Here is a 10603-nt window from a genome sequence, read left to right on the forward strand (position 1 = left end):
AAACCCAAAGGAGCATAAATATGAAGGAATTTAATTTTGCTTATGCTTCCAGGGTTAATAGAGTTCAATATGGTAGGGAGGCATTGCAGAAAGATTCAGGCATGGTGGGAAGAGGAGCAAGCTGAGAGCTCACAGCTTCAAATGCAAGCAGGAAGCAGAGAATGAACTGCAAGTAGGGCGAGACTTTGTGCTCTCAAAGTGACATATTTCCTCCATCAAGGCCCTACCTCCCAAACCTCCCCCAACAGTGACACCAACCAGAAACCAAGTATTCAAAAACTGGACCCTGTTGGGGTCATTTCTTGTTTAAATCACCACAAGCACTGACTAATTGGATAGAAGCTTTCTCTCACCCTTGTACCTGCAGCTAACCATTTAACAGTCTTAGAAGCAACGGTCCTAAGACTGATTTTAATAGAAAATACAGACTCAGATAAATCAAACCATTATTCTAAAAGACCTCATGAAGACATTAGATACTAATAGGAGCTATCATATATCTTGGCACCCTCCCTCCTCATGTAAAGTTGAAAGAATGTATCAGCCCCATAAATAGCAAATTTCTATTTGATTCAAGTGCCTTATACCAGACTTTTGCTTATACCTTTGCTTAGGAACCCTATAGCCCCTTGAAACAACCTAGGACTGTCTCATTAAGAGTTTCTATATGGACTGTCATACTTTGGGAGAGCCACTGACCTCCCACCATGGAAATTAAGGGATAATTCCTCACAAATTACACACTGGGCTTTTCCTCCTCTTTGGCTTCCCTTAGGTTAAAAGGCCTTTTCCTCCAAATCCCTCCACTCAGATATCTAACCCTTTCCTCCCTACATGGGGACTGACTGCTGATAAATTGCTGGAAAGAGAATAAGCTGAAATCAACTAGGAAGGGGTCCTTTCTGGTACTGCTACCAATTGAAACCATGGTTCATATGGCTGACAGAGGTTGGACACTGTGCTAGTTAGTTTTGCCTGCTTGACACAAACAAACAAGTCATGAAGAACGAAGGTCCCTCAGGTGAGGAATTTGTTTCATTGGCCTGTGGGAATGTCTGTGGTGTATTTTCTTAATTGCTAATTGATGTAAGTGGGCTCACTTTGGGCAGCAGCATCCCTAGGCAGGTATGCCACATCAAAGCACTGGCTGCTGTGATGACCGAATGAAGAAAAGGAAGATGGGTACATGGACATGTGGAATGGCCACAGGAATCAGGGGTCAGGTAGACTGGGATCTCTGATGGAGATACCACAGCAGTCTGTAAGCTCAGCATACATATTACATGGAGTTGAACTGAGAGGAGGGGTTATTGCATACAGCTGAACAAGGAGGTGGGGCTATTAAATGCATGAGGAAGGAAAGCTGTATTGAATGCTTCTATAAACAGTGTCAACCCTCAAAGAAGGCTTTTCCACCCCCTATATAATCCATTCAAAGCAGTGGTTCTCAAACTATAGGTTGCAATCCTTTGGAGTAAAATGACCCTTTCATTGGTGTCCCATAAGACCATTAGAAAATAGATATTTACACTGTGATCCATAACAGTAACCAAATTAAAGTTATGAAGTAGGAATGAACGTATTATTATGTTGGGGATCATCATAGCATAAGGAACTCTAACTATATTAAAGGGTTGTAGCACTAAGAAGGTTAAGAACCACTATTTATAGGATAACTTTTATTTATTTATTTATTTTGTGGTCCTGAGGATCAAATCCCGGACCTGCTAAATGTTAGGCATTCACTCTGTCACTGAGATAGATCCCAGTCCTAAAACAATAATTTTGTTTCTGGTCTTTACTGTTGTTGAGACAGTCTTTATGTGCATTGCAGCCTGTGCTAAAACTTGTGTTCCTCCTGGTTCAACCTCAATGCTAGGATCATAGGTGCAACCTCCTTGCATTTCATCTGTATGTCGTATGCATATATGTATGTATACAGATCTTAGCATACATGAGAAGGCCAGAAGTTGACATGAGTGTTCTCCTTGATTGCTCTACACCTTCTATATTGAGGCAGGATCTCTCATTTAAACACAGATCATGTCAAATTGGCTGTTCTAGCTAGTTGGCTTGATCTGTGGGCCCCTGTCTCTGTCTCTTAAGAACTGGAATTACAGACACCCACTACATATTTATGTGGGTTCTTGGGATCTGAAACCCAGCCTTCCTTACTTCCTGGAAGAGCATTTTACCCACAGAGACATCTCTCTAGCCCTAAAGCATTGATTTTCAAAGAGCAAAAGTAAAAGTATGATGTGGAGCTGGATATCATGGTTCATGCCTATCCATCATGGAGGTAGCTGAGATAGAAGGATTGTAAGAGATTTAAGACCAACCTAGGCCACATATGGAGTTCCAGGGCAGATGAGGCTACATATCAGGACTCTGACTCAAAAAATTAGTATACCAAATACATACATGTGTCCACCGCATAAATAGGAATTCCCCCTTTTATATTATAATTGAAAATAGGATTGGGATTCAGCTTAGACACAGAGTGCTACCTATGATGATTTAGGCCCTACCTTTCGTCCCAAGAACATGGAGGAAATGGGCAAAATAATATTTACTATCTAAAAATGAAAGCTGGCCTGGGCATGTTTTTGCAGTTATGTAATCCCAACATTTAGGAGGCTGAAGCAAAGAGACAAGTTAGAACCCACCCTGAACTGCACATCAAGTTGTAGGACAGCCTGGGCTACATAACATGACTCTGTGTCCAAAAATAAATAAATCAAATATAGTAAAACTGTCCAGGCTCTGTGATTCACTCAGACCCAAAGCAGGTGCCTCTAGTGACACTTTATCACAGCAAATGGTACATTTCAGAACAAAGAGGTAGAGCACCATACAGACAAAGGTAGATGACAGCATATTTTTTTTATTGTTTTTGGGGGTGGCATTTCTGATACAGGGACTTCCTGTAGAGCTCTTCCTGGTATCAAGCTGGCTAAGTATCACTGAGTGACCCTGAACTTGTGTTAATCTACTTCTGTCTTCATCCTGAATTCTAGGATTACAGGTATGTGTCACCACAGCTGGGTTTTTTATTTTTATTTTTTATTTAATTTAGAAACAATGTTATTTTACATTTCAATCCCAGTTTCTTCTCCCTCCCCTCCGCCCTTGCCCATCACAGGTCCCCTATCCCAACAACTTTCTCAGGGAGGGTTAGGCCTTCCATGGGGGATCATAAAAGTCTGTCATATCATTTGGAACAGGGCCTACACCCCCACCCCCCATGTGGTTAGGCTGAGAGAGTTTCCCTCTATGTGGAGTGGGCTCACAAAGTCCATTCTTGTACTAGGGATAAATACTGATCCACTAAAAGAGTCCTCATAGATTGTCCAGAACTGACATCCTCATTCAGGGGGTCTGGAACATTTCTATGATGGTTTCACAACTATCAGTTGGGAGTCCATGAGCAACAACTTGTTCAGGTCAGCTGTTTCTGTGGGTTTCTCCAGCCTGATGGATTTTAAAGATATTTTAGAGTCCTTTGTGGGGTAGTGTGCAAGAGAATAAATCTCAGACCTAACACATGCCAGGTCAGCATTCTGCCAATGAGCTATGTCCTTGGCCAGGGCATACACTTCTAAATGTATTGTACTAACTGTAAAAAAGGCAGTTCCCTGTGTGTACAGTATAGCCTAAATTAAATGCTTCATATTCTAACACTTCTGTTTTATGAGGAAAAACTGAAAATGCTGAAGTGTTTTTTAAAAACATGGTCATGTGACTAAAATACACTGTACTCTAATTCAAAGTTTGTAAGAGACCAAACACCCATGTCACTATTTAATTCCCAGAATCCTAAAGGTTGCCATTTTCTACACTGAAAAAATTTTAAAATGTAGAAACAGGTCAGGATACTACCTCCCTTATATTACTAGCACAATTAACATCAATCTGTGCTATCTTTCAAATCCCCTTGTTGGGCGTAATAGATAACACTTTCCTTGCAGTGATTGTCATGGGTACTATGTAACATGACCTTGAGATAAATTCTTACCTTCTTTCCTTGTTCAGGAAGCTTTCTGCATCTTTTCCCAAAAACCACCAAGCTCCCAGCTAGGACATCTGTACCTGCTTCACGTTTCCCATACATGGTACATATTTTTAGGGCTTGAGCCTGGCATCACTCTGGGTTTCTGCAATCACTGGTCCTTGTCTCTTTCTAGCAATTCACACTATTCCAACTGTCTAATACCTGATGTAGTATAACAAGGATTGACAAACTTATCCCATTAGGTGCTAGAGTGTAGATATTTTACTCCTTGTAGGCCGTAAGGTCAGTGACAGTAAAACCTATTTCCAAAAGCAAGTAGAGGGTCAGGATTACCAAGCCTATAATAGACATGCTTTTATTTTGGTGTGTAGTGGCCATACATAATTCCAATGAGAACACAAGGTCCCTTAGAGAAGGGTTTCTTTCCCAAGTCTGCTGGGAGTTGGATCCTCAAGCTTTGTTGAAGAGTTGGAAGATAATTAAGCATGAAGGGCTTATTCGTGCTGAACCTAGTCTTGCATGATATGCAAGCAAAAATGACCTCAGAGATGTTATGTAAGGTATCTGCTAGGGTGACAAATGAGTGGCCCCACTACCTTTCACTGACCCCGCATACAATTCTGAGAGGAGGGTTATTGGTTTTTTAGTAATGTGTATTTTTTACAGTCCAATTCTACTACCTCCTTCCCCCTCTCCTCCAGCTTCCCTGGCACCCCATCTCCAATTTGATCCTCAGAGAGGGTAAGGTCCCCTGCTAGGGCATCTCCTAAGTCTCTGCATCATCTGGTTGAGGCAGGACCAAGGCATCTCCTCTCACCACAGTGTTGAGGTTGAGCAAGCTGGCTGTTTGTTTTTCTTTTATCTTTTTGAGGAAGGATCACATTGGGAAGCTCAGGTTGACCTTGAATTTAATGTGAAGCATAGACTAATTCAAACTTGTCACCCTCCTGCCTCACCCTTCTTAGTGCTGGTATCAAAGGCATGTTACCACCATGCTCAGCAGATAGGGGATTTTGTTAGAATAAAGGAAGGTCTTGCTATTTCTCCCAGACTTGTTATTAAGGCCAGAATTCCCAGCCTTAGATGATTCTCTTGCCTCAGTCTCCTTAGTAGTGGTGAGTTGGAGGTACTGGGTTAAGGTCAGATTCATACTTCTTCTTACCTTCTTAACTGTCAGGTCATGTTCCAAGTGACCCCCTGAATTCTCCTCAGGCTGCTGTAGGTCCTTCATCTTGACCAGCACTTCTGCCTTGGGGGCTGATGTGCTGTAATAGGTAAAACTGGTGGCCAAGGACATGACCCCTGGCAAACCTGGATTCCATTTCCTGGGTAGAGTCCAAAATTTTAATCAGCTATGACACATGCACACTCTTTGAACCCAGCACATGGGTTGTCACAAATGCCACTGACAGAAGGACAAGAGCCAAGAAGGTGAGAAAAAAAGTTAAACCCAAAACATTAACAACAATTAAAAAAAGAAAAGAAAAACCACACTAATACTCACAAGGTTGACAGTCTGCGATTGATTGCTGCCCTTCTTTTCAGTATTAGGTTGGGAACTGTGGGCCTTGCATTGCTAAGCAAGTGCTCCCTATTGGATCCCCAACCCAGAACCACAGTGCTTAATTTTTTCTTTGTTCTTTGCTTTTTCAAGACAGGGTTTCTCTGTAGCTATGGAGTCTGTCCTGGAACTCACTCTGAAGACCAGGCTGGCCTAAAACTCTCAGAATTCCACCTGCCTCTGTCTCTGGAGTGCTGGCATTAAAGGTGTGTGCCACCAGGCCCTAGAAATTTTTAATTTTTAAAGTATTGCGTATGTTATGTTGAATCTTGAGCATTTATTAGAAACCAACTCTAAAATCCCAGATGCAGAAAACAAAACTGAGTTTAGACACTGCCACATGGTCACATATCTCTCATAGAAGCAAAATTGCTTTTCCCATCCCATCAGTGATTCAGATTAGAGCCAAGTCGTCACACATGATAGATAAGTACTTTACCTCTGAGATGCATCCTTGGCCCCTAGGTAATTGAAATTTAAACAAACAAACAAACAAATGAACATCTCTAATGAAAGAAAATGCTGTTCAGTATCACATCCTCAGGCTTCATAATGCAAGTCAAAATTAAGTGAAAGGCAGGCAGACAGAAGATACATAGATACAATACTTGCAAAGATTATATGATAGCTGTAGTACTCATGTACAATACCAGCTCTTAGGTGTAGGGAGACACTGTAACCATGCTTCCTAAGAGCTAGCTACATGTTGTGTACCGAGAGGGTACAGATTAAGATATCCTTAGGAATCTAAGGCAGGAAGACTTTGTGTTCAAAGCCCGTCAAGGTAACTTGTCTCAAATAAAATGAAATGGGTAAGGCCTATTGCTTAGTGATGACAAACTTGCCTAATATACACGAGGACCTGGGTTCTAGTTCAACATTTTCAAGAAGTAGGTACAAGAGAGATAGGCAGTTGTGGTGACATATTCCTATAACCCTTGGGTATAGGAAGCTGAAATAGAAGGATCAAGTCCAAGGGAGCCCAAGTTTCATAGAGACCATACTTAACAAAAATGGATGGATGGAAAGACATATGATATGCATATTGAATACAGATATTAGATGATGGACACAACACAGGTGAGGGGGTGGACTGTTAGTCTCACACCAACAGAGGTTTTCTCAGGGCCAGCACTGACGACAGTATCTGAGGGATGTCTGATAAACTCTAAGATCTGTAGTAGTATCTATCTGCTGCCTTTCCATGAGGTGGCAGGAGTGCTCCATTCTCCAGTGTAGCAGATAAAGTTACAGAATGGCGTTCCTATATTGACACATATACCAATGAATACCTTATTTTTGACAAAGGTGCTAAATCTATACAATGGAAAAAAGATAGCATCTTCAACAAGTTCTGCTGGTAAAATTGGATTCGGACATGCAGAAAATTGCAGATAGATCCATACCTTTCACAATGCACATAACTTAAGTGCAAATGGATCAAAGATCTCAACATAAATCCAGCCACACTGAATCTTCTAGAAGAGAAAGTGGGAATTACCCTTGAACAAATTGGCACAGGAGACCGCTTCCTGAACATTATGCCAGTAACACAGATATTGAGGTCTGCAATTAATAAATGGGACCTCCTGAAACTGAGAAGCTTCTGCAAGGCAAAGGAAACAGTCAGTAAGACAAAACGACCACCCACAGAATGGGAAAAGATCTTCACCGATCCCACATCTGACAGAGGACTGATTTCCAAAATATATAAGGAGCTCAAGAAGCTAGCCACCAAAACACCAAACAATGAAATTAAAAAGTGGGGTGCAGAACTAAATAGAGAATTCTCAACAGAGGAATCTGAAATGGCTGAAAGACACTTAAGAAAGTGCTCAAAATCCGTGGCCATCAGAGAAATGCAACTCAAAACAATTCTGAGATACCACCTCACACCTGTCAGAATGGCTAAAATCAAAAACACCAATGACAATCTATGCTGGAGAGGATGTGGAGAAGAAGGAACACTCCTCCATTGCTGGTGGGACTGTGAACTTGTAAGACCACTTTGGAAATCAGTATGGAGGTTGCTCAGAAAAAAGGGAAGCAGTCTACCTCAAGATCCAGCCATTCCTCTCTTGGATATATACCTAAATAGTGCATGTTCATACAACAAGGACATATGTTCAACCATGTTCATAGCAGCATTGTTTGTAATAGCCAGAACCTGGAAGCAGCCTAGATGCCCCTCAACTGAAGAAAGGATAGAGAAAATGTGGTACATTTATACAATGGAGTACTACTCAGTAGAAAAAAGCAATGGAATCTTGAAATTCGTAGGCAATTGGATGGAACTAGAAGAAACCATCCTGAGTGAGGTAACGCAGTCACAAAAAGACAAACATGGTATTACTCACTCATATATGAAGTTTAGACATAGAGCAAAGGATTACCAGCCTATAATCCTCTTCACCAAAGAAACTAGGAAACATGAAGGACTCTAAGGGATAAATGGTCCCCAGGAATGAAAGTGGCATGAACTCCTGAACTAATTGGGAGCATGAGGGTAGTGGGGAGGGAGATGCTACAATAAGAGCAAGAGAAGAGGAGTAGAGGAGAGGAAATGGAGGGGCAGAAATATTGAGTTGGGGAAGAATAGAGGAGAGAGAGCAGGATGATAGATACCATATCAGAGGGAGCCACTATAAGTTCGAGAAGAGATCTGGAACCAGGGATATCTCCAGAGACCTACAAGGATGACACGATCTGACAATCGAGGCAATGGTGGAGAGGATAACCTAAAAGCCCTTCCCCTAAATTGAGACTGATGACTTCTCTTTATGCCACCCTAGAGCCCTCATCCAGTGGCTGATGGAAGCAGAGACAGACATCCACAGATATACACTGAGCTGAAATCGGGAATTTAGTTGAAGAGAGGGAGGAATTAAGAGCGAAGTGGTCTGTATCAGGTTGGAGAAACCCACAGGAACAGTTGGCCTGAACAAGGGAGAGCACATCGACCTCAGATGCTGTCGGGGAGGCCAGTACAAGACTGATCCAGACCCCTGAACATGGATGTCAATAAGGAAGCCTCTGCACTCCAGGGAGCCTCTGGTGGTGGATTAGTATTTTTCCCTGGTGAAAGAAGGGACTTTGAGAGCCCATCCCACATGAAGGGATACACTCTGGCCCTGGACACATGGGGAAGGGCCCAGGACCAGCACAGGATGATTTGGTGGACACTGAAGAGCCCCCGTTGAGGGCCCTACCCTGCCTGGGGAGTGGTCGGTGGATGGGGTGGGGGGTAGGCTGGGAGTGGGGGAGGAGGAATGGGGGTGAGGGGAGGCAGAGGGAGGAGGGACTTACATGTGAAACAAGCTTGTTCCCTAACTAGAACTAATAAATAAATAAATAAATAAATAAATAAATAAATAAATAAATAAATAAGTTTTTATAGAAAACCTCAAAAAAAGGTACCTAGAGAGGACATATGAGTACTGCCATATCGATTCCAGTTATAAGCTAAGGACAGCAGCAGCAGCTCCAGCGGGGCCTCACCTTGCCTCGGCTAAGTTCCATCAATCAAATCCAGGTATGATCATTTAAAAAGTTACCAAAAACTTCAAGTACTGGGGACCCCAAAGAAAACCAGCACCTCTCTGCAGAAGCAATCATGAATATCAATACACCCCTAAATCCCTTCTTTCACTTCTAAGCACACAAGAGAGAGGGACTGAGGAACAAACATCCCATGGTGTGTGTCATCTACTCACTTGTCCTCTGTGACTCTAGGTGAGGGGACTTTGGGAAGCAGCTTACTTCACTGCTGAGCATCCTCCAGTAGGTACTCATCTTTGGGGAGAATTCCCTCCATCAGATCCATGGTTGTTTAGATCTTCACGCTGGGGTCCAGGATGTCAGCCAATGACTTGTCCTTTACCACAATCTCCTTGGCTAACTCTTCAGACTTCAAGTCATCCATGGTCTTCTCCTTGGCCTTCCCATAGTTGAGCAAGGGAGGGGAGGAACAGTAATCTTTGACAGGAGGTGCAGGGGTGCTGTGTGGCCTGGGCTATGGAATGTGGGCTCTCTGAGGGGCTTCCATCTGCTGTCATGTATACACACAGAAGCAAGAATATCACTGCTCTGATGTGCTCAATGACTTCATCTGGTCCCTCTCCAGCCCACTGGGCAGCAAGGGCAGCTCAGTTGGGCATAGGAGACCCTTGTCAGCTCTTCTTCTCAGGCTGGCTTTCTGAGTGCACAATTTTTATGGGCACCATTTTCACAGAGGTGGTGTTGTCCATCACCCACTCCATTGTGCAAAGACAAGAGCTGTCCTGTGAAATCTTGACATGTAGAGATTCCCACCCACGATTGCCAAAGGGATCCCAACTGAAAGACCCACTGTCTACCATACAAATAAAAAACAAGGCAGAGGTTGGAAGGTGTCCTCATCTGACCTCTCACATGCTCTCTCCATGCCTAGCAGTCCAACTCAAATTGTCACATACCTATAGGCATTGGAGGAAGAGATCCTGCATGATGTGAGACCTGCTTAATATTAATTTTTTTCTTCAAAATTGAATATTGAACCCAGGGACTTAGGTAAAGACAAGTGCTTCATCACGCAAACTATGGATACACTCCCTCATTGAGTGTTTTTATTCTGAGGCAATACAAATGCATCAAGCCCCATTTGTTCAACCTCCTTTTGTAGGAAAAAAATCATCAGTGGATAGAATTACCACAAGTCTAAAATTAGGTTGCTGCATATCAGCAGGTGCCTGGGTAGCCTTCCTTATCCCTAGAGGACTTCTAATGGGAGTAGCTGTGTTTGAAATTATTGTTGAGTACCTACACCCATGGATTCCACTCAGGAGATTTGTCATGTGCACTGCATCCCATGTTCCATGTGCCCTTACAAAGGGTGGCTTCAGATGTCAGTGTGAGACTAGGACACCTTATCTCCAAATCCTTAACAACAATGCTGCCATCGGAAAGATGCTGAAGTGATACCACATAAGAAATAATACACAGATGAGGCATGCATATAAAGTTGTGGATTCAATACCATCACTGGAGACTGT

The 10603-nt window shown here is 42.7% G+C and overlaps 1 pseudogene; it reads right to left on the bottom strand.

The window, feature by feature from the left end:
- Positions 1–4778: 4778 nt before the first annotated feature.
- LOC103161951 lies at positions 4779–9931 on the bottom strand (annotated as a pseudogene).
- Positions 9932–10603: the final 672 nt, after the last annotated feature.

Source organism: Cricetulus griseus, chromosome X, assembly GCF_003668045.3.
Source record: "Cricetulus griseus strain 17A/GY chromosome X, alternate assembly CriGri-PICRH-1.0, whole genome shotgun sequence".
NCBI lineage: Eukaryota > Metazoa > Chordata > Mammalia > Rodentia > Cricetidae > Cricetulus > Cricetulus griseus.